The sequence below is a fragment of the Anomaloglossus baeobatrachus genome, chromosome 2 (assembly GCF_048569485.1).
Source record: "Anomaloglossus baeobatrachus isolate aAnoBae1 chromosome 2, aAnoBae1.hap1, whole genome shotgun sequence".
Lineage (NCBI taxonomy): Eukaryota > Metazoa > Chordata > Amphibia > Anura > Aromobatidae > Anomaloglossus > Anomaloglossus baeobatrachus.
The window spans coordinates 353,713,660-353,736,208 of NC_134354.1; the positions used below are offsets into that span (position 1 = coordinate 353,713,660).

Sequence of the window (22,549 nt, forward strand, 5' to 3'; positions counted from 1 at the left end):
CGCTCCTAAAAACCAGTTAGGTTCTCATTGCGTCCGTGCTTGCATTTAAAAACAGCACGTGTGTGGCAGTCGGTGGCAGGGTACAGGTGCGCGTTTTGCACAAACTATTATATAACGCACAAGTGTAGTGTATAATACACGTCAGTCAGCAGTGTCTGATAGTGTCAGACTTCTCAGTAATTGTCGCTCCTAAAAACCAGTTAGGTTCTCATTGCGTCCGTGCTTGCATTTAAAAACAGCACGTGTGTGGCAGTCGGTGGCAGGGTACAGGTGCGCGTTTTGCACAAACTATTATATAACGCACAAGTGTAGTGTATAATACACGTCAGTCAGCAGTGTCTGATAGTGTCAGACTTCTCAGTAATTGTCGCTCCTAAAAACCAGTTAGGTTCTCATTGCGTCCGTGCTTGCATTTAAAAACAGCACGTGTGTGGCAGTCGGTGGCAGGGTACAGGTGCGCGTTTTGCACAAACTATTATATAACGCACAAGTGTAGTGTATAATACACGTCAGTCAGCAGTGTCTGATAGTGTCAGACTTCTCAGTAATTGTCGCTCCTAAAAACCAGTTAGGTTCTTATTGCGTCCGTGCTTGCATTTAAAAACAGCACGTGTGTGGCAGTCGGTGGCAGCGTCAGGCTCCACATTGTCCCTGGATAGAGACGTGCATGATGGCCTGTAAACATGAAGTGCCCATTGTAAGGAAGTGGGTCTATTGTAGTATAGCCCTTAGGCAGGGCAGCCAAAAATTGGGAGGCTCCACATTGTCCCTGGATAGAGATGTGCATGAGGGCCTCAAAACATTGTTCCCATTGCAAAGGAGCGGGTCTCCTGTCGTTGTAATGCCCATTCAGATAGAATGGGCGAAAAAATTTACCACTGGGGGTATACCTGAAACAACGGCTTAACTATTGTAACGGTCACCATGATGGCGCATGAGGAGAAGGAGGAGCAGTCCAGCGATTAGCCAAAGTCCAGAAGTGTGTTACCATGGGTGAGTGGAGGTACATGGCAAATTCCCGTTACAAACTTTAAATTCCGCTGTAATTTGCTGTTGGTGTGTGTGGTTAAGTCTGGCCAAATCCAACCCTTGTTCATCTTGATCAGAGTCAGCCTGTCAGCATTTACAGTTGACAGGCGGGTGCGTTTATCTGTAATGATTCCACCTGCGGCACTAAAAACACGCTCTGACAAAACGCTAGCGGCAGGGCAGGCCAGGACTTCCAAGGCGTAGAGAGCCAATTCATGCCACGTGTCCAGCTTGGATACACATTAATTGTAAGGCACAGAGGAATGTCGGAGTACAGTTGTTTGATCTGCAAGGTACTCCTTGAGCATCTGGGCAAACTTAGGATTTCTTGTGGCACTACCCCTCACCTCAGGGGCTGTGGTATGTGAGGGGCTGAGAAAACTGTCCCACATCTTAAAGACTGTTCCCCTACCTCTGGCGGATTGGACTTGTGCCCCTCTCGGCTGTACGCCTTGGTTGTCCACTGATTCCTGACCTATGCCGCTAGCGTTTTGTGAGGGGAATGCTTTGCCTACTTCCGTGACTATGGTCTTCTGGAACTGCTGCATTTTGCCTGACCTCTCCGCCTCGGGAATAAGAGACATAAAGTTCTCCTTTTAGCGTGGGTCTAACAGTGTTACCAACCAGTAATGATTGTCGGCCAAGATGTTCTTAACGCGAGGGTCACGAGACAGGCAGCTTACCATAAAGTCAGCCATGTGTGCCAGACTCTTAACAGCCATCACTTCAGTATCCTGACCAACACGATGACTGAACATGCTGTCCTCCTCCTCCTCATCATCTACCCTGTCCTCTGGCCAGCCACGCTGAACCGAGGATATGACTGCATGTCATATCCTCAATTTGGCCAGAGAGTTGCTCCATGTCTTCATCCTCCTCCTCGTCATAGTCCTCCACTGCACGTTGTGATGAGACGAGGCTGGGCTGTGTGTTATCATCACCCACACCCACTACTGTTTCTTGCTCAAACTCATCGCGCTCCGCCTGCAATGCATCATGGTTGTTTTTTGAGCAGAGACCATTTTAGAAGGCAGAGAAGTGGTATGGTGACACTAATAATGTCGTCATCGCCGCTCACCATCTTGGTGGAGTCCTCAAAGTTTTGGCGGATGGTGCATAGGTCGGACATCTATCTCCACTCCTCAGGTGTTATGTGTGGAGTTTGACCCATTTCCCGACGGCTTAGGTGATGCAGGTACTCAACAACTGCCCTCTTCTGCTCACATATCCTGACCAACTTGTGCAGAGTTGAATTCCAACGCGTGGGGACATCACACACCAGTCTGTGTGCCGGAAGATGCAAACGGCGTCTTAAGCCGGCAAGGCCGGCTGAAGCAGTAGGTGACTTTCGAAAATGTGCAGACAGGCGGCGAACTTTTACCAGCAGATCAGACAGCTCTGAGTATGACTTTAGAAACCGCTGAACCACAAGGTTGAGCACATGGGCCGCGCATGGAACATGTGTCAGCTGGCCTCGCCTCAAAGCCGCCACCAGGTTCCGGCCATTGTCACACACGACCTTTCCTGGCTTTAGGTTCAGAGTTGTGAGCCAGTGATCTGCCTGCTGTTTCAGAGCTGTCCACTCCACACCTCTTCTGCATTGTGGGGTTTGTCACCTATGCAGATTAGCTTCAGCAATGCCTGTTGCCGCTTCGCCGAGGCAGTGCTGCAGTGCTTCTGTGTCGCCCTGGACAAGCCAGGGGCCACAGAGCACAACACTTAAACACCCCACACTCCCTGCAGGCATATCATAGTCAAAACACAAAATCCTTGTTGCCTTCCCCAGGGGCTGTTGTCCACACCAGGGTGTGGAGCCAGGCGGTTGGTCTCCACCCACCGAGGAGGAGGGAAAACACAGGCAGTGAGAGTTAAGCTAAGGAAGTGGAAGGAGGAAAGTAGTAGAGAGGAGAAAAGTGACAGCAAAGAGCCTGAAGTTGGTCCGGGTGTGTGGCCCAGACAGGACAGCAAGGTTGGCAGGATGTGGTGACCGTCTGCAGTGGAGGCCGATTGGAGTCTGCCGTAAGGACCGTGGACGGGTGGTGACCCGGCCGTACCGGACCGGTATACAAAGAGAAGCCAGCACCATTGGCAGAGGACTTTCGGATCCCGGCAAGGCTTGGTGTCGCCGTGAATTTGCCAAATCCGTTAGTGAAGGGAACCTCAGGGTTTCCAAACAGCCAAGTCCAGATAGAAGGCAACCGTACAACCGTGAAGGGGAGACACCGCCACCGCCAAGGGCAACCGTCTCCCAGGGCCAGCGCCTGTGGGCAAAAGGGGCTCCTCCGGCCCATATCCAGGTCGGGGAGCGGGTTACCGTTGGGAAACCATCACTACCAACACTTAACTTAGGTGCAGGGAGAGACAGTCATCACTAACCTGCAGGGAGGAACAACCGCAGCCGTCCGAGTGACCCGTCCATCCAGCCACTTGTTTTACCATGAACTGTGTCATCATCATTGGGCTGAGTGAGTACCTCCGTGCCGTGCGGCACAGCGCTGCCCCTGCGACCCTGCACCTCATCAGGCCCCGCAACCCGCCTGTCATCCATCTCTACCCCATCACCAGGCCCCGGGACAACCAACCCCCCTACCCACGGAGGGGAGAAATAACAACAAAGCTGCTCCCTGTCACAGGCTCCCGGGATCCCCGTCCAGAGCAGCGGTGGTGTGTCCACACAATCACCACAACCGTGGGTGGCGTCACGGACAATATCCCCAAAACCCAAACCACCCCTTTTCACTCACGGGCGAGTAGCGCCGCTCGAGTCCCCGGGATCCGGCCATCGCTCTAGCCAACGAGCAGCAGCAGCCGTAGAGCAGCGTCAGCCGGACCCGAGCAGTGGGAGAGCGCACCGTCCCCTCCTCCGCCCGCGACACTTCCAGCTTGGGACTGGTGTGGAGGGTAAAGTGGATGAGGATGCGCAGGAGGAGGAGGAGGCTGAGGAGCATGACATTCCGGAGCTGTAGAGTGTGTGTGAAACCCTGACTGAGGTAGGGCCTGCAAAACTTGGTGTGTGAAGAACGTGTTCCGTCCCTCGCTCAGACTGGGTCCCAGCTTGCACAATATTAACCCAGTGTGACGTCAACGAGATGTAGCGGCCTTGCCCACATGCACTTGTCCACGTGTCTGTGGTTAGGTGGACTTTGGCTGAAACAGCGTTGTTCAGGGCACGTGTGATGTTTTGTGACACGTGGTTATGCAATGCGGGGACGGCACACCGGGAGAAATAGTGGCGGCTGTGGACTGAGTAACGTGGGACAGCTGCCACCATCATGCGCGGAATGCTTCTGTCTCAACCAGCCTAAAAGGCAACATTTCCAGCGCAAGCAGTCGCGAAATGTTAGCATTTAGAACTGTGGCATGTGGGGTGTTGGCAGTGTATTTGCGCCTGCGTTCAAAGGTTTGCTGAATGGATAACTGAACGCTGCGCTGGGACAAGGACGTGCTTGATGATGGTGTTCTTTCTGCGTAGGCAACTGCAGGTGCAGGAGTGGAGGAGGCTTGTTCTCAGGCAGCATGGACAGGGGATTGGCTCGCATGCACAACCAGCGAAGACGTAGCAGTGACATCAGCAAGCACTGCTCCTCGACTCTGTTGTACTTCCCACAAAGTCGGGTGCTTGGCTGACATGTGCCTGATCATGCTGGTGGTGGTCAGGCTGCTAGTTTTGGTACCCCTGCTGATGCTGGCATGGCAGGTGTTGCAAATGGCCTTTTTAGAATCATCTGGAGCCAACTTAAAAAACTGCCAGTGTCAGAGTTCCGGGTTTTCCAGTTTTCTTTTGAAAGAGCTTGCCCTTTGTTAACATGGAGTTTTCTGTTCTGTTGCCCTACTTCCTGTCCATCTGTTTAAAAGCCGCCCCTAAAGCTTAGTCCAGTGCCTGAGTATACTGCTTCCTGTGTGCTCCTGCCCTGCTGCTTTTGGTTCCTGATTGTTATTCGGATCCTCTTGGAAAGCAACCGACACCGACTCTGGACTTCATCTGGTATCATCTAGCTGTGCCCGGACTCCGTTTGCCGTCTTTGGTCGGCACTTCTGCCCGGTTCCTTCCGTTTAATACCACTCTGGACTCACATCACGTACTGACATTTTTGGAATTACCTATTGCCCTTTTGTGTCCCGGCTGCTGCGCATTTAGGGCTTCTGGGGTGATTGCCAGACAGTCCCTGTATAGGGGTTCGCTCTTGGTGGTCTCCCTGGGGGAGTCCGGTGCGCGGTCCCAGGAATTCCCTTTCGCTCCGTCCCTGGAAGGTATTTCCTGTATTTATGTTCTACTGTGTTTTTGTTCCGTTTATGTACATATTTGCTGGTTGCATATTATAAACGTCTTGCACCAAGAACTCGTCTCTGGTTGTCATTGCCCTAACGCAATCGAAATCCTCAATACATACAATAGTATTACAGCCAGACTCGGGAAGACCTAACATTTGTACAGGCACCTTGTGTCGTGTTGTTCCAGGGAACAGTTGCCTGACGTCTGCCTGGGGCCACCACTCTGCTTCTTACTGCCTGTTGGGATGCTACGCCTCCCTCCCCCTGTGCACTGCTGTCCTCGCTCTGCATATCCTCCTGCCAGGTTGGGTCAGTTACTGGATCATCCACCACGTCGTCTTCCTCTTCCGCACCCTGCTCCTCCTCCTGACTTCCTGACAATTGTGTCTCATCATCGTCCACCCCTTGTTGAGACACGTTGCCAACTTCGTGAGAACGTGGCTGCTCAAATATTTGGGCATCTGTACATACAATCTCGTCATGGCCCCCTTCAACAGGAGCTGGCGAGAGGCCAGAATTTGTGAATGGAAACGTGAACGAACAGCTCTTCCGAGTGTCCAAGTGTGGGATCAGTAATATCCGTGGACGTGTACTCGGCCTGGTGGTAGGAAGGAGGATCAGGTTCTGAAATGTGCGGTGCAGTATCACGGCTACTGACACTTGACCGTGTGGAAGACAGAGTGTTTGTGGTGGTGCCATCTGACTGGAAGCATTATCCGCTATCCAACTAACAACCTGTTGACACTGGTCTTGGTTCAAGAGCGGTGTACTGCTGCGGTCCCCAAGAATTTGGGACAGGACGTGCGAGCGACTAGATGTGGCCCTTTGTTGTGGCGAAATTAGAGCTTGCACACAACCTCGGTCTCTGCCTGCACCACCATCACGTCCACTTCCTTGTTCGTTGACAACGCCCTTGCGCATTTTGCAATGCTGTGCTGATGTGTATTCACTAGACTTGTGCGTTATATCCAAGTTTTTGCAAAACTCACACAAATGCAGCGGAAAGCTGCCACCAACAGGCACACACGTGCGGTTTTTAAATGCAAGCACGGAGGCACTAAGAACCTAACAGGTCTCTATCCAGGGACAACGTGGAGCCTCCCAATTTTTGGCTGCCCTGCCTAAGGGCTATACTACAATAGACCCACTTCCTTACAATGGGCACTTCAGGTTTACAGGCCATCATGCACGTCTCTATCCAGGGACAATGTGGAGCCTCCCAATTTTTGGCTGCCCTGCCTAAGGGCTATACTACAATAGACCCACTTCCTTACAATGGGCACTTCAGGTTTACAGGCCATCATGCACGTCTCTATCCAGGGACAACGTGGAGCCTCCCAATTTTTGGCTGCCCTGCCTAAGGGCTACACTACAATAGACCCACTTCCTTACAATGGGCACTTCAGGTTTACAGGCCATCATGCACGTCTCTATCCAGGGACAATGTGGAGCCTCCCAATTTTTGGCTGCCCTGGCAAAGGGCTATACTAAAATAGACCCACTTCCTTACAATGGGCACTTCAGGTTTACAGGCCATCATGCACGTCTCTATCCAGGGACAACGTGGAGCCTCCCAATTTTTGGCTGCCCTGGCAAAGGGCTATACTAAAATAGACCCACTTCCTTACAATGGGCACTTCAGGTTTACAGGCCATCATGCACGTCTCTATCCAGGGACAATGTGGAGCCTCCCAATTTTTGGCTGCCCTGCCTAAGGGCTATACTACAATAGACCCACTTCCTTACAATGGGCACTTCAGGTTTACAGGCCATCATGCACGTCTCTATCCAGGGACAATGTGGAGCCTCCCAATTTTTGGCTGCCCTGCCTAAGGGCTATACTACAATAGACCCACTTCCTTACAATGGGCACTTCAGGTTTACAGGCCATCATGCACGTCTCTATCCAGGGACAACGTGGAGCCTCCCAATTTTTGGCTGCCCTGCCTAAGGGCTATACTACAATAGACCCACTTCCTTACAATGGGCACTTCAGGTTTACAGGCCATCATGCACGTCTCTATCCAGGGACAATGTGGAGCCTCCCAATTTTTGGCTGCCCTGCCTAAGGGCTATACTACAATAGACCCACTTCCTTACAATGGGCACTTCAGGTTTACAGGCCATCATGCACGTCTCTATCCAGGGACAACGTGGAGCCTCCCAATTTTTGGCTGCCCTGCCTAAGGGCTATACTACAATAGACCCACTTCCTTACAATGGGCACTTCAGGTTTACAGGCCATCATGCACGTCTCTATCCAGGGACAATGTGGAGCCTCCCAATTTTTGGCTGCCCTGCCTAAGGGCTATACTACAATAGACCCACTTCCTTACAATGGGCACTTCAGGTTTACAGGCCATCATGCACGTCTCTATCCAGGGACAACGTGGAGCCTCCCAATTTTTGGCTGCCCTGGCTAAGGGCTATACTAAAATAGACCCACTTCCTTACAATGGGCACTTCAGGTTTACAGGCCCTCATGCACGTCTGTATGCAGGGGCATTGGTGAACCTCACAATTTTGGACTGCCCTGGCAAAGGAAAATACTACAAAGACTCAGTCACTTCCTCAAAATGGGCACATTAGACTCAAGAGGCCTGTACGTCTCTTCTCAGGGACATCGGAGTGCCACACAATGTTTTCACGTAAAATCTTTCATGTATTAATCTCAAAAAGTAACATACACTTGCTCTATCTCACTATTGGGTATGTGCCCTTAACATTTCTGCCATGAAAAATCATTTTGGGGTTATTTTGGAAGGTTTTCTGGTGAGTCCGTAAAAATGGCGTGAAACGCGGACAAAATTGTTCACAGCTGTGACTTTTGAGTGATAAATGCTTCAAGGGGTCTTCCCCATGCTGTTGCCATGTCATTTGAGCACTCTTCTGAGACTTTTGTGACATTTTTAGGGTTTCTACATGCTGCCGGGGGGTCATTTCACAAAAATACTCGGGTCTCCCATAGGATAACATTGGGCTCGTTGCTCGGCCCGAGAACACGAGTATCTTGGGAGGCTCGGCCCGAGCTTCGAGCACCCGAGCTTTTTAGTACTCGCTCATCACTAGTACTCGCTCATCACTATTCATTAACCAAAAATACTTTCCTTCAGCAATAAAAAGGCCCCGTTAGTCACAATTCTGCTCTGCTAGCCAATACACAGTAACTTTTCGTCAGGTTTCATAGTGTAGTGGTCATCACGTCTGCTTAACATGCAGAAGGTCCTAAGTTCAATCAACATTGAAACCAATCTGTTCTTAGTGTTGAAATAATACGCTATCCAACTACAATATATGAAGTTCTCGGCTTTGTTGCCGAATGACGGGATGTTTTGGCTTCCATCACAAACAGAGCTACGAATTTGTTTTTTTTTCCCTGGCGGTCAAAACTCGTCTCTAATTGCCATTACTTTGCAGGCTTTCAAAGGTTTCATAGTGTAGTGGAAATCACGTCTGCTTTGCACGCAGAAGGTCCTGGGTTCAATCCCCAGTGAAACCCATGTGTTCTCGGTGTTGAAATAATACCCTATCAACCTACAATATATAAAGTTCTTGGCTTTGTTGCCGAATAGCGGGATGTTTTAGCTTCCATCACCAACAGAGCTACGAATTTGTTTTTTTTCCCCTGGCGGTGAAAACTTGTCTCTAATTGCCATTACTGTGCCGGATTTCAAAGGTTTCATAGTGGAGTGGTCATCACGTCTGCTTCATACGCAGAAGGTCTTGGGTTCAACCCCAGTGAAACCAATCCATTTTTGGTGTTGAAGTATTTTGCTATCAACCCGTAATATATGAAATTCTTGGTTTTGTTGCCAACTGATAATATATTTTGGCTTCCATCACCAAGAGAACTACGATTTTGGGTTTCTTTTTTATTGACCATTTTAGCAGAAAACATAATCCCATATTATAAAAATCCTGTTTGTTTCAAAATATATAGTTCCTTTAAATACAAAAGCAAACGACTAAACTATGTAGAAAAAAGTAACACATTCAATGTAAACTTCCATTTAAGCAAAATCCCTTTGTAGGAATAAAACTGGTAAAATATGTAATAAAATTTGTAAATGTTTCATTAACAAAAAACACTTTCCTTCAGCAATAAAAAGGCCCCGTCAGTCACAATTCTGCTCTGCTAGCCAATACACAGTAACTTTCCATCAGGTTTCATAGAGTAGTGGTCATCATGTCTGCTTAACACGCAGAAGGTCCTGCGTTCTATCCCCAGTAAAACCAATCCGCTCTTGGTGTTGAAATAATACCCAATTAAACTACAATATATGAAGTTCTTGGCTTTGTTGCCGAATGATGGGATGTTTTGGCTTCCATCACCAACAGAGCTACAATTTGTTTTTTTTTTTCCCTGGCAGTCAAAACTCGTCTGTAATTGCCATTACTTTGCAGGCTTTCAAATGTTTCATAGTGTAGTGGAAGTCACATCTGCTTTACACGCAGAAGGTCCTGGGTTCAATCCTTGGTGAAACTCATGTGTACTTGGTGTTGAAATAATACCCTATCAACCTGCAATATATGAAGTTCTTGTCTTTGTTGCCGAATGATGGGATGTTTTAGCTTCCATCACCAAAAGAGCTACGAATTTGTTTTTTTTCCCCTGGCGGTCAAAACTCATCTCTAATTGCCATTACTTTGCAGGATTTCAAAGGTTTCATAGTGTAGTGGTCATCACGTCTGATTAACACGCAGAAGGTCCTGGGTTCAATCCCCGGTGAAACCAATCTGTTCTTAGTGTTGAAATAATACGCTATCCAACTACAATATATGAAGTTCTCGGCTTTGTTGCCGAATGACGGGATGTTTTTGCTTCCATCACAAACAGAACTACAAATTATTGTTTTTTTCCCCCTGGCGGTCAAAACTCGTCTCTAAATTCCATTACTTTGCAGGATTTCACAGGTTTCATAGTGGAGTGGTCATCACGCCTACTTCACACACGGAAGGTCCTGGGTTCAATCCCCAGTAAAAACAAGCTGTTTTCGCTGTTGAAGTAATTTGCTATCAACCTGTAATATATGAAATTCTTGGTTTTGTTGCCAACTGATATTATATTTTGGCTTTTATCACCAAGAGAACTACGATTTTGGGTTACTTTTTTATTGACCATTTTAGCAGAAAACATAATCCCATATTACAAAAATCCTGTTTGTTTCAAAATATATAGTTCCTTTAAATACAGAAGCAAACGACTAAACTATGTAGAAAAAAGTAACACATTCAATGTAAACTTCCATTTAAGCAAAATCCCTTTGTAGGAATAAAACTGGTAAAATATGTAATAAAATTTGTAAATGTTTCATTAACAAAAAACACTTTCCTTCAGCAATAAAAAGGCCCAGTCAGTTACAATTCTGCTCTGCTAGCCAATAGACAGTAACTTTCTATCAGGTTTCATAGAATAGTGGTCATCACGTCTGCTTTACGCGCAGAAGGTCCTGCGTTCAATCCCCAGTAAAACCAATCTGTTCCTGGTGTTGAAATAGTACCCAATTAAACTACAATAAATGAAGTTCTTGGATTTGTTGCCGAATGATGGGATGTTTTGGCTTCCATCACCAACAGAGCTACGATTTTTTTTTTTTTTTTTTTTTCCTGGCGGTCAAAACTCGTCTCTAATTGCCATTACTTTGCAGGCTTTCAAAGGTTTCATAGTGTAGTGGAAATCACGTCTGCTTTACACGCAGAAGGTCCTGGGTTCAATCCCCAGTGAAACCCATGTGTTCTTGGTGTTGAAATAATACCCTATCAACCTGCAATATATAAAGTTCTTGGCTTTGTTGCCGAATAACGGGATCTTTTAGCTTCCATCACCAACAGAGCTACGAATTTGTTTTTTTTCGCCTGGCGTTCAAAACTCGTCTCTAATTGCCATTACTTTGCAGGATTTCAAAGGTTTCATAGTGTAGTGGTCATCACGTCTGCTTCACACGCAGAAGGTCCTGGGTTCAATCCCCAGTGAAACCAATCTGTTTTTGGTGTTGAAGTAATTTCCTATCGACTTGTAATATGTGAAATTCTTGGTTTCGTTGCCAAATGACAATACATTTTGGCTTCCATCACAAAGAGAACTACGATTTTGGGTTTCTTTTTTATTGACCATTTTAGCAGAAAACATAATCCCATATTATAAAAATCCTATTTGTTTTAAAATATATAGTTCCCATAAATACAAAATCAAACGACTAAACTATGTAGAAAAAAGTAACACATTCAATGTAAACTTCAATTTAAGCAAAATCCATTTGTAGGAATAAAACTGGTAAAATATGTAATAAAAATTGTAAATGTTTCATTAATAGTGATGAGCGAGTATGCTTGTTACTACTCGGTACTCACACGAGTATCACTGTACTCGGGCTACTCGGCGGGGACCGAGTAATCTCGCGATACTCGTGCTGTACTCGTGGTCTTCATCCCTGCATGTTGGCGCTCTTTTGAGAGCCAACCCTCATGCAGGGATTGGCTGGCAGACCACTGCAATGCCACAGCCCTGTTAGTTGTGGAATTGCAGTGATTTGCCGGCCTGCACAGCGTGACCGAGCCTTTATACCGGCGGGCACACTGTGCTCTGCACACAGCCATCCAGACAGTCAGTGCAGGGAGAGTGTTGCTGCTTCAGGGAAAGGTTTGCGGCCCTTTATAGCTATTTCCGTAGCAGGGCTGCAAACAGTGTGACCAGAAGTCCTTCTCAGGACTATTATAGTTGTATACAGGCAGGCAGGGTATAGCCAGATCGGAGTACAGTAGCAGAGTCCTTCTCCGGACTATTGTTGCTGTATACAGGCAGGGTATAGCCAGCTCGGAATACAGGCTAGTGACCAGAAGAGTCCTTGTCAGGACTATTGTAGCAGTATACAGGCAGGCAGGCAGGGTATATAGCCATTCCTAGTGGTGACCGTATACCAGCCTTCATCATATCTGGGGCTGGTGTACACAGTCTAAAACAGTCCAGATAGTGTCAGACGTCTCAGTAATTGTCGCTCCTAAAAACCTGTTAGGTTCTTAGTGCGTCCGTGCTTGCATTTAAAAACCGCACGTGTGTGCCTGTCGGTTGGCAGCGTACAGGTGCACGTTTTGCACAAACTATTATATAACGCACAAGTCTAGTGTATAATACACGTCAGTCAGCAGTGTCTGATAGTGTCAGACTTCTCAGTAATTGTCGCTCCTAAAAACCTGTTAGGTTCTTAGTAGAGTTGAGCGCGGTTCGAGGTTCTCCAGTTCTAGGCTCGAGTGATTTTGGGGCCTGTTCTAGATTGAACTAGAACTCGAGTTTTTGCAAAAGCTCGATAGTTCTAGAAACGTTCGAGAACGGTTCTAGCAGCAAAAAAACAGCTAATTCCTAGCTGGCTTTCCGCTGTAATAGTGTAAGTCACTCTGTGACTCACACTATTATGACATTTCAGTGTATAGTGTGCGTGAACAGCGCCTTTAGATCACTCCTGTTTGTATAAAGGCGATCGCCATTTTTTTTTTTTTTCCTTGTCTTCCTTCCCTAAGGGCGCGCGTGTAGTGGGGAGGGCCATTATGTCAGCCAATCCCAGACACACACACAGCTAAGTGGACTTTTAGCCAGAGAAGCAACGGCATGTGTGATTGGATGTCCATGTCACATGTCCCTGCATTATAAAAACGAGTATCTGCCCGTCCGGACGCCATTATCTCTTCTGCGTCCTTGGTGTCAGACATCACTGGCGCAGCTCCGTCCTTTGTCCTATCGCAGATACTGCTGTATGCGCTCCATACACAGCGCTGGACAGCATAGGGATAGCACTTTCTATCAGTCCTTTTAAGGGCTCGTATCGGCAGGGTCAGAGCCATAGGTGACAGGTCCTGAAAACAGAGACAGCGTCTGTGTAGCTAAGGTCAGGGATTTCGTCGCTGCATTTCCCCATTAGGAGGGAATAGAAAGGCAGACTTCCATTCCTCTACCCAGAGCCCCACAATCCTGGCACTGTACCCTCCTGTCCTCTGCACACTCCAACTCATTATAACTAAGCCATTATACTAGCAAACACTCAGTGTACCTAGTGGCATCCTAAACGTGGCTATTGGACTTTGCTATAGTCCCACTAGTATGACACCAAAAAATGATTTTACACATATATATATATTGAGTACCATAATAATTAGGATAAAGGGTTACACACAAATATGTATATCTATTGATGATTTGGAGGTTCATTTTTTATTATTTATTCACATATTTATTATTGTGTAGAGTGATTTATTTATTTATTTATATATTACACACAATATGTAATATAATGAGCTTTTATGGTGGTTAATTATATTCAGGTGTTTTTTTTTTTTTTTTTTTTTTTTTTTTTTTTATATGGGAAACTGTGTATATCTGTTCATATCTATATATGTGTATTTGGCCCTAATCTCTGATTCTAAAGTATTAAATGTGCCTCTGTGTGATGTATAGTGCGAAAATTGTCAGGATAGAGGTTGGGGTACTGTTCGGATGCATCCTGAGTCCTTATGGTGATTCGCATTGATTTGTTGATAGATCTAGAGATGATGCTATGTATGTGTCTCTCGGTATACACATATCTGTCTGTTTACATATCACTATGGAGACCGGGATGTAGTCCGGATATTACGTATGTGCCTAGAAAGCCCTCACCAGACGTACACATGCGTTACTATGGATGCTTTGGAAGCGCGGGTGACGTGTTTCCGCCTGTCCGGATGTGACTTCTGTTTCTATGGTGATTCCGGATATTACGTATGTACCTTGAAAGCCCCCACGAGATGTACACATGCGTTGCTATGGATGCTTTGGAGACGCGGGTGACGTTTTTTGCCCGTCCGGATGTGACTTCCATTTCTGTGGTGATTTGACTCATGTGATCGGGCGCATCCGGAAATGACGTTACGGAACTAGCCCATGGTGAACAAGGTCTGTTTATATATTACTATGGTAACTGGGGCGGCCACCGGACATTACATCAGGACCCTGTACACCGGATTCAACTTTACGAGGATCCTTATACCTATAAAGAGGGCAACATGCCTATTGCTGATCACTCCTGGACGAAGCACCTTGGAGGTGCGAAACGCGCGTCAGTGTGTTGGTGGGCGGCTGAGACACTATTACTTTCCCGGATTTATTGGTAATTGCTTTTTATACAATTTGTCATTTATGCTGCTTTTGGTTGCTGTCCCGTAGATTATATATAGATATATCTACAATTATTATAGTCACTCTATGGGGCAGTAGCCGAATTGACTGCTCATAATCTAATATGCATTACCTGTTTTTGGATTATCCGGTACTCTATAACAAGTGCCTTATGCCTCCCATTATATCATCCGTCCTTCTGGGCTGATCCATTGTTTATGTATTTTGGATATTTAATGTAATAAAATTATATATTTTTACTACTTGGCTTGCACATAATTTTTTGGTGTCATAATCGTTGTTGGTGCAATTAAGCCTCCATATATATATATACTGTGGTTTGGTTGGTGTTATATAGTCCCACTAGTGCAAAGATATTTGCAGCACCTCTGCCTGCATTGCACACTCCAACTCATTATAACTAAGCCATTATACTAGCAAACACTCAGTGTACCTAGTGGCATCCTAAACGTGGCTATTGGACTTTTGTCTAGTCCCACTAGTGCAAAGATATTTGCAGCACCTCTGCCTGCATTGCACACTCCAACTCATTATAACTAAGCCATTATACTAGCAAACACTCAGTGTACCTAGTGGCATCCTAAACGTGGCTATTGGACTTTGCTATAGTCCCACTAGTGCAAAGATATTTGCAGCACCTCTGCCTGCATTGCACACTCCAACTCATTATAACTAAGCCATTATACTAGCAAACACTCAGTGTACCTAGTGGCATCCTAAACGTGGCTATTGGACTTTGCTATAGGCCCACTAGTGCAAAGATATTTGCAGCACCTCTGCCTGCATTGCACACTCCAACTCATTATAACTAAGCCATTATACTAGCAAACACTCAGTGTACCTAGTGGCATCCTAAACGTGGCTATTGGACTTTGCTATAGTCCCACTACTGCAAAGATATTTGCAGCACCTCTGCCTGCATTGCACACTCCAACTCATTATAACTAAGTCATTATACTAGCAAACACTCAGTGTACCTAGTGGCATCCTAAACGTGGCTATTCGACTTTGCTATAGTCCCACTAGTGCAAAGATATTTGCAGCACCTCTGCCTGCATTGCACACTCCAACTCATTATAACTAAGCCATTATACTAGCAAACACTCAGTGTACCTAGTGGCATCCTAAACGTGGCTATTGGACTTTGCTATAGTCCCACTAGTGCAAAGATATTTGCAGCACCTCTGCCTGCATTGCACACTCCAACTCATTATAACTAAGCCATTATACTAGCAAACACTCAGTGTACCTAGTGGCATCCTAAACGTGGCTATTGGACTTTGCTATAGTCCCACTAGTGCAAAGATATTTGCAGCACGTCTGCCTGCATTGCACACTCCAACTCATTATACCTAAGCCATTATACTAGCAAACACTCAGTGTACCTAGTGGCATCCAAAATGTGGCTATTGGAATTTTGTCTAGTCCCACTAGTGCAAAGATATTTGCAGCACCTCTGCCTGCATTGCACACTCCAACTCATTTTAACTAAGCCATTATACTAGCAATCACTCAGTGTACCTAGTGGCATCCTAAACGTGGCTATTGGACTTTGCTATAGTCCCACTAGTGCAAAGATATTTGCAGCACCTCTGCCTGCATTGCACACTCCAACTCATTATAACTAAGCCATTATACTAGCAAACACTCAGTGTACCTAGTGGCATCCTAAACGTGGCTATTGGACTTTGCTATAGTCCCACTAGTGCAAAGATATTTGAAGCACCTCTGCCTGCATTGCACACTCCAACTCATTATAACTAAGCCATTATACTAGCAAACACTCAGTGTACCTAGTGGCATCCTAAACGTGGCTATTGGACTTTGCTATAGTCCCACTAGTGCAAAGATATTTGCAGCACCTCTGTCTGCATTGCACACTCCAACTCATTATAACTAAGCCATTATACTAGCAAACACGCAGTGTACCTAGTGGCATCCTAATCGTGGCTATTGGACTTTGCTATAGTCCCACTAGTGCAAAGATATTTGCAGCACGTCTGCCTGCATTGCACACTCCAACTCATTATAACTAAGCCATTATACTAGCAAACACTCAGTGTACCTAGTGGCATCCTAAATGTGGCTATTTGACTTTGCTATAGTCCCACTAGTGCAAAGATATTTGCAGCACCTCTGCCTGCATTGCACACTCCAACACATTATAACTAAGCCATTATACTAGCAAACACTCAGTGTACCTAGTGGCATCCTAAACGTGGCTATTGGACTTTGCTATAGTCCCACTAGTGCAAAGATATTTGCAGCACGTCTGCCTGCATTGCACACTCCAACTCATTATACCTAAGCCATTATACTAGCAAACACTCAGTGTACCTAGTGGCATCCAAAATGTGGCTATTGGACTTTTGTCTAGTCCCACTAGTGCAAAGATATTTGCAGCACCTCTGCTTGCATTGCACACTCCAACTCATTATAACTAAGCCATTATACTAGCAAACACTCAGTGTACCTAGTGGCATCCTAAACGTGGCTATTGGACTTTGCTATAGTCACACTAGTGCAAAGATATTTGCAGCACCTCTGCTTGCATTGCACACTCCAACTCATTATAACTAAGCCATTATACTAGCAAACACTCAGTGTACCTAGTGGCATCCTAAACGTGGCTATTGGACTTTGCTATAGTCCCACTAGTGCAAAGATATTTGCAGCACGTCTGCCTGCATTGCACACTCCAACTCATTATACCTAAGCCATTATACTAGTAAACACTCAGTGTACCTAGTGGCATCCAAAATGTGGCTATTGGACTTTTGTCTAGTCCCACTAGTGCAAAGATATTTGCAGCACCTCTGCCTGCATTGCACACTCCAATTCATTATAACTAAGCCATTATACTAGCAAACACTCAGTGTACCTAGTGGCATCCTAAACGTGGCTATTGGACTTTGCTATAGTCCCACTAGTGCAAAGATATTTGCAGCACCTCTGCCTGCATTGCACACTCCAACTCATTATAACTAAGCCATTATACTAGCAAACACTCAGTGTACCTAGTGGCATCCTAAACGTGGCTATTGGACTTTGCTATAGTCCCACTAGTGCAAAGATATTTGCAGCACCTCTGCCTGCATTGCACACTCCAACTCATTATAACTAAGCCATTATACTAGCAAACACTCAGTGTACCTAGTGGCATCCTAAACGTGGCTATTGGACTTTGCTATAGTCACACTAGTGCAAAGATATTTGCAGCACCTCTGCCTGCATTGCACACTCCAACTCATTATACCTAAGCCATTATACTAGCAAACACTCAGTGTACCTAGTGGCATCCAAAATGTGGCTATTGGACTTTTGTCTAGTCCCACTAGTGCAAAGATATTTGCAGGACCTCTGCCTGCATTGCACACTCCAACTCATTTTAACTAAGCCATTATACTAGCAAACACTCAGTGTACCTAGTGGCATCCTAAACATGGCTATTGGACTTTGCTATTGTCCCACTAGTGCAAAGATATTTGCAGCACCTCTGCCTGCATTGCACACTCCAACTCATTATAACTAAGCCATTATACTAGCAAACACTCAGTGTACCTAGTGGCATCCTAAACGTGGCTATTGGACTTTGCTATAGTCCCACTAGTGCAAAGATATTTGCAGCACCTCTGCCTGCATTGCACACTCCAACTCATTATAACTAAGCCATTATACTAGCAAACACTCAGTGTACCTAGTGGCATCCTAAACGTGGCTATTGGACTTTGCTATAGTCCCACTAGTGCAAAGATATTTGCAGCACCTCTGCCTGCATTGCACACTCCAACTCATTATAACTAGGCTATTATACTAGCAAACACTCAGTGTACCTAGTGGCATCCTAAACGTGGCTATTGGACTTTGCTATAGTCCCACTAGTGCAAAGATATTTGCAGCACCTCTGCCTACATTGCACACTCCAACTCATTATAACTAAGCCATTATACTAGCAAACACTCAGTGTACCTAGTGGCATCCTAAACGTGGCTATTGGACTTTGCTATAGTCCCACTAGTGCAAAGATATTTGCAGCACCTCTGCCTGCATTGCACACTGCAACTCATTATAACTAAGCCATTATACTAGCAAACACTCAGTGTACCTAGTGGCATCCTAAACGTGGCTATTGGACTTTGCTATAGTCCCACTAGTGCAAAGATATTTGCAGCACCTCTGCCTGCATTGCATACTCCAACTCATTATAACTAAGCCATTATACTAGCAAACACTCAGTGTACTTAGTGGCATCCTAAACGTGGCTATTGGACTTTGCTATTGTCCCACTAGTGCAAAGATATTTGCAGCACCTCTGCCTGCATTGCACACTCCAACTCATTATAACTAAGCCATTATACTAGCAAACACTTAGTGTACCTAGTGGCATCCTAAACGTGGCTATTGGACTTTGCTATAGTCCCACTAGTGCAAAGATATTTGCAGCACCTCTGCCTGCATTGCACACTCCAACTCATTATAACTAAGCTATTATACTAGCAAACACTCAGTGTACCTAGTGGCATCCTAAACGTGGCTATTGGACTTTGCTATAGTCCCACTAGTGCAAAGATATTTGCAGCACGTCTGCCTGCATTGCACACTCCAACTCATTATACCTAAGCCATTATACTAGCAAACACTCAGTGTACCTAGTGGCATCCAAAATGTGGCTATTGGACTTTTGTCTAGTCCCACTAGTGCAAAGATATTTGCAGGACCTCTGCCTGCATTGCACACTCCAACTCATTTTAACTAAGCCATTATACTAGCAAACACTCATTGTACCTAGTGGCATCCTAAACGTGGCTATTGGACTTTGCTATAGTCCCACTAGTGCAAAGATATTTGCAGCACCTCTGCCTGCATTGCACACTCCAACTCATTATAACTAAGCCATTATACTGTTAGGGCCAGATGGATGGGCAGACCCGGGAGGTGGATCCACTGGACCGATCTCCCTGAAGAGGGAACGGAGTCCGGTAGCCGGAGCACTTTAGGTAGCAGAACAGTCCGTGCACTTAGAACACAATGGAGAAGTCCCTGGGACCACGGGGTCACTGATGGTGGTCCGGGTGACGGAGCTCAGGTTCGGAAGCCGGGATGATGTCAGGCGGGGTCCGGAACCGTTGGAGCGAGATGGCGGGTCACCGCAGGGAACCGGGATGGTACGGACTGTCAGGATGGTAGATAGGCAGCGTTCGGGGTTTGAGATACAGCAGGGCCGGATGGCAATGCAGGATCGGCTCTAAAAGAGAGAGAGGTAAGTATCTCACAGGAACACAAGGAGACCTGACTCCTAGCTTGGGAAACACGAAGAACAGGCCCCGCCCCCTTGGACATTAATCCCCTTTATACCCTGTACCTGTGTGCATCATTTCCTGTCAGTGGACACTGGCCCTTTAAGAAAGGGTCAGTGACCGCGCGCGCGCCCTAATGCGCATGTGCGCGGCCCGGGTGCCAGAAGCCAGGGCAGGAAGCTGAGAGGAGGAAGCAGCAGAGCCGGCCAGGGGCTGGGAAGCCGACGGGCGCCGGGAGCGGGGACCAGGAGGCCTGGGAAGCGCGGCCAATAGAGGCTGGAGAGCGGGGAGCGTGGCAGGTGAGCCGGGTTGCGGAGCAGAGGACCCGGGGAGCGTGACAGTACCCCCCCCACGCCCCCCTCCCCGCAACCGGGACAGGAAGGCACGGATTAGCGGAGTACCCACATTCTCCTTGGGCTCCCAGGACCTATCCTCAGGACCATACCCTGCCCAGTCCACCAGGAAGAACTGTCGGCCTCGTACGGTCTTCATGGCCACGATATCCCTTACCGCATAGATGTCGTCCTCAGCAATAGGAGGAGGAGCCGGACTGGCAGCAGCGGAGAAGGGACCAAGGACAACCGGCTTGAGCAGGGAGACGTGGAAGGAGTTGGGTATCCTCATCGTGGCCGGGAGCTGCAGCTTGTAGGAGACCTCATTGATCTTGCCGATGACTTTAAACGGTCCGATGTAGCGAGGTCCCAGCTTGTAGGATGGTAACTTCAATCGGACGTACTTGGAAGCAAGCCAGACGAGATCTCCTGGAGAGAAACATGGAGGATCCAGACGTCTCTTGTCCACGTGTCTCTTCATCCGCAGGGATGCACGTGCAAGGGACGCCTTAACTGAGTCCCAAATGGTTGTAAAGTCACGGAGTACTGCATCAGCAGCAGGGATATCCGAGGAAGAGGATACAGGCAATGGGACAGACGGCTGAAGTCCGTAGACGACATGGAAGGGAGAACAGGAGGAGGACTCACTGATGTGGTGATTATGGGAGAATTCAGCCCAAGGAAGAAGTGTGGACCAATCGTCATGATGGGCGTTGACATAGTGACGTAAGAAAGAGGTCAATATCTGATTGACCCGTTCCACTTGGCCGTTCGACTAAGGATGGTAGGCAGAAGAAAAGTCCAGCGTTACTCCCAGATGTTTACAGAGAGCCCTCCAGAAGCGGGAGGTGAACTGAGTTCCTCTGTCGGACACAATGTGTGATGGAAAGCCGTGCAAGCAGAAGATGTGATGTATATAGGCGTCCGCGAGTTCCTGGGCAGAGGGCAGTCCAGCCATAGGGAAGAAATGGGCCATTTTAGAGAACCGATCCACCACGACCCATATGACTGTGTGTCCGGAGGACAATGGCAAGTCCGTAATAAAGTCCATCGCAATGTGTTGCCAGGGAACTGAGGGTATGGGCAGAGGCAGTAGACGGCCATATGGCAGGTGTTTGGGCGTCTTGTTCCTGGCACAAGAAGAGCAAGCAGAGACAAAAGAGGCGACGTCCGTGCGAAGGGATGGCCACCAGTAATGACGTACAATCGCACTCCATGTTCTCTTCTGACCAGCATGACCGGCTGTTTTCGAGGCATGGCCCCAGTGTAGCACTTTATGCCTGTCTGTCTCAGAGACATAGGTCTTCCCGGGCGGTATCTGGGCCAGGGTGACAGGAGCCACCGGAATAATCTTACTTGGACAGACGATGGGTTGGGATGTCTCCTCTTCCTGCTCCATGGGCATGAAAGACCTAGACAAGGCATCAGCGCGTACATTCTTGTCCGCTGGTCGGAAATGGAGCTGGAAATCGAACCGGGCAAAGAACAAGGACCACCTGGCTTGCCGGGGGTTCAGTCGCTGAGCAGACCGCAGGTATTCCAGGTTCTTGTGGTCCGTGTAAATAATGACGGGGTACACTGCTCCTTCCAGAAGATAGCGCCATTCTTCCAGAGCCAGTTTGACTGCCAATAGCTCTCGATCACCGATGGTGTAATTGCGTTCAGGGGCGGAGAAGCTCTTGGAGAAGAAACCGCAAGTCACCATCTTCCCGGAGGAGGACTTCTGCATGAGCACTGCTCCGGCTCCTGAGGAGGAGGCATCCACCTCCAAGGTGAACTGGCGGTTTAACTCTGGACGGTGGAGTACAGGAGAGGAGGCAAAGGCTCGCTATAGAGAGCCAAACGCGGCGTCGGCCGCAGGTGACCAGTCCTTTGGATTAGCCCCCTTCTTGGTCAAGGCGGAGAGAGGAGCAGTCAGAGCAGAGAAGTGTGGAATGAACTGGCGGTAATAATTGGCGAATCCCAGAAAACGTTGGATTGCCTTCAGTCCAGAAGGAGGAGGCCAGTTGAGAATGGCAGAGACCTTCTTTGGGTCCATCTGTAGTCCGGTCTCGGTGATGAGGTAACCCAGGAAGGGGAGAGAAGACTGTTCGAAGACACACTTCTCGTACTTGGCGTACAGATGATTCTCTCTCAGTCTTTGTAGAACCAGTTGCACGTTCTCTCGGTGGGTCTGGAGGTCCGAAGAGAAGACAAGGATGTCATCCAGGTATACCACCACACAGACGTAGAGAAGGTCCCGGAACACGTCGTTCACTAATTCTTGGAAGACGGCTGGTGCGTTACACAGGCCGAAGGGCATCACGCAGTATTCATAGTGCCCATCACGAGTGTTGAACGCGGTCTTCCATTCGTCCCCCGAGCGAATACGGACCAGGTTGTAGGCACCCCGAAGATCCAACTTGGTGAAGACACGAGCTCCTCTGAGCCGATCAAACAATTCGGGGATGAGC

The 22,549-nt window shown here is 47.3% G+C and overlaps 3 non-coding genes across 3 annotated transcripts; all 3 read left to right on the forward strand.

Moving 5' to 3' along the window:
- Positions 1–8,727: 8,727 nt before the first annotated feature.
- TRNAA-UGC (transfer RNA alanine (anticodon UGC)) lies at positions 8,728–8,800 on the forward strand. The gene has a single exon. It is a non-coding gene; the product is annotated as a tRNA-Ala (tRNA).
- A 2,158-nt stretch (positions 8,801–10,958) lies between these two features.
- On the forward strand, positions 10,959–11,031 carry TRNAV-UAC (transfer RNA valine (anticodon UAC)). The gene has a single exon. It is a non-coding gene; the product is annotated as a tRNA-Val (tRNA).
- A 176-nt stretch (positions 11,032–11,207) lies between these two features.
- On the forward strand, positions 11,208–11,280 carry TRNAV-CAC (transfer RNA valine (anticodon CAC)). The gene has a single exon. It is a non-coding gene; the product is annotated as a tRNA-Val (tRNA).
- The last annotated feature ends 11,269 nt before the right edge of the window (positions 11,281–22,549 follow it).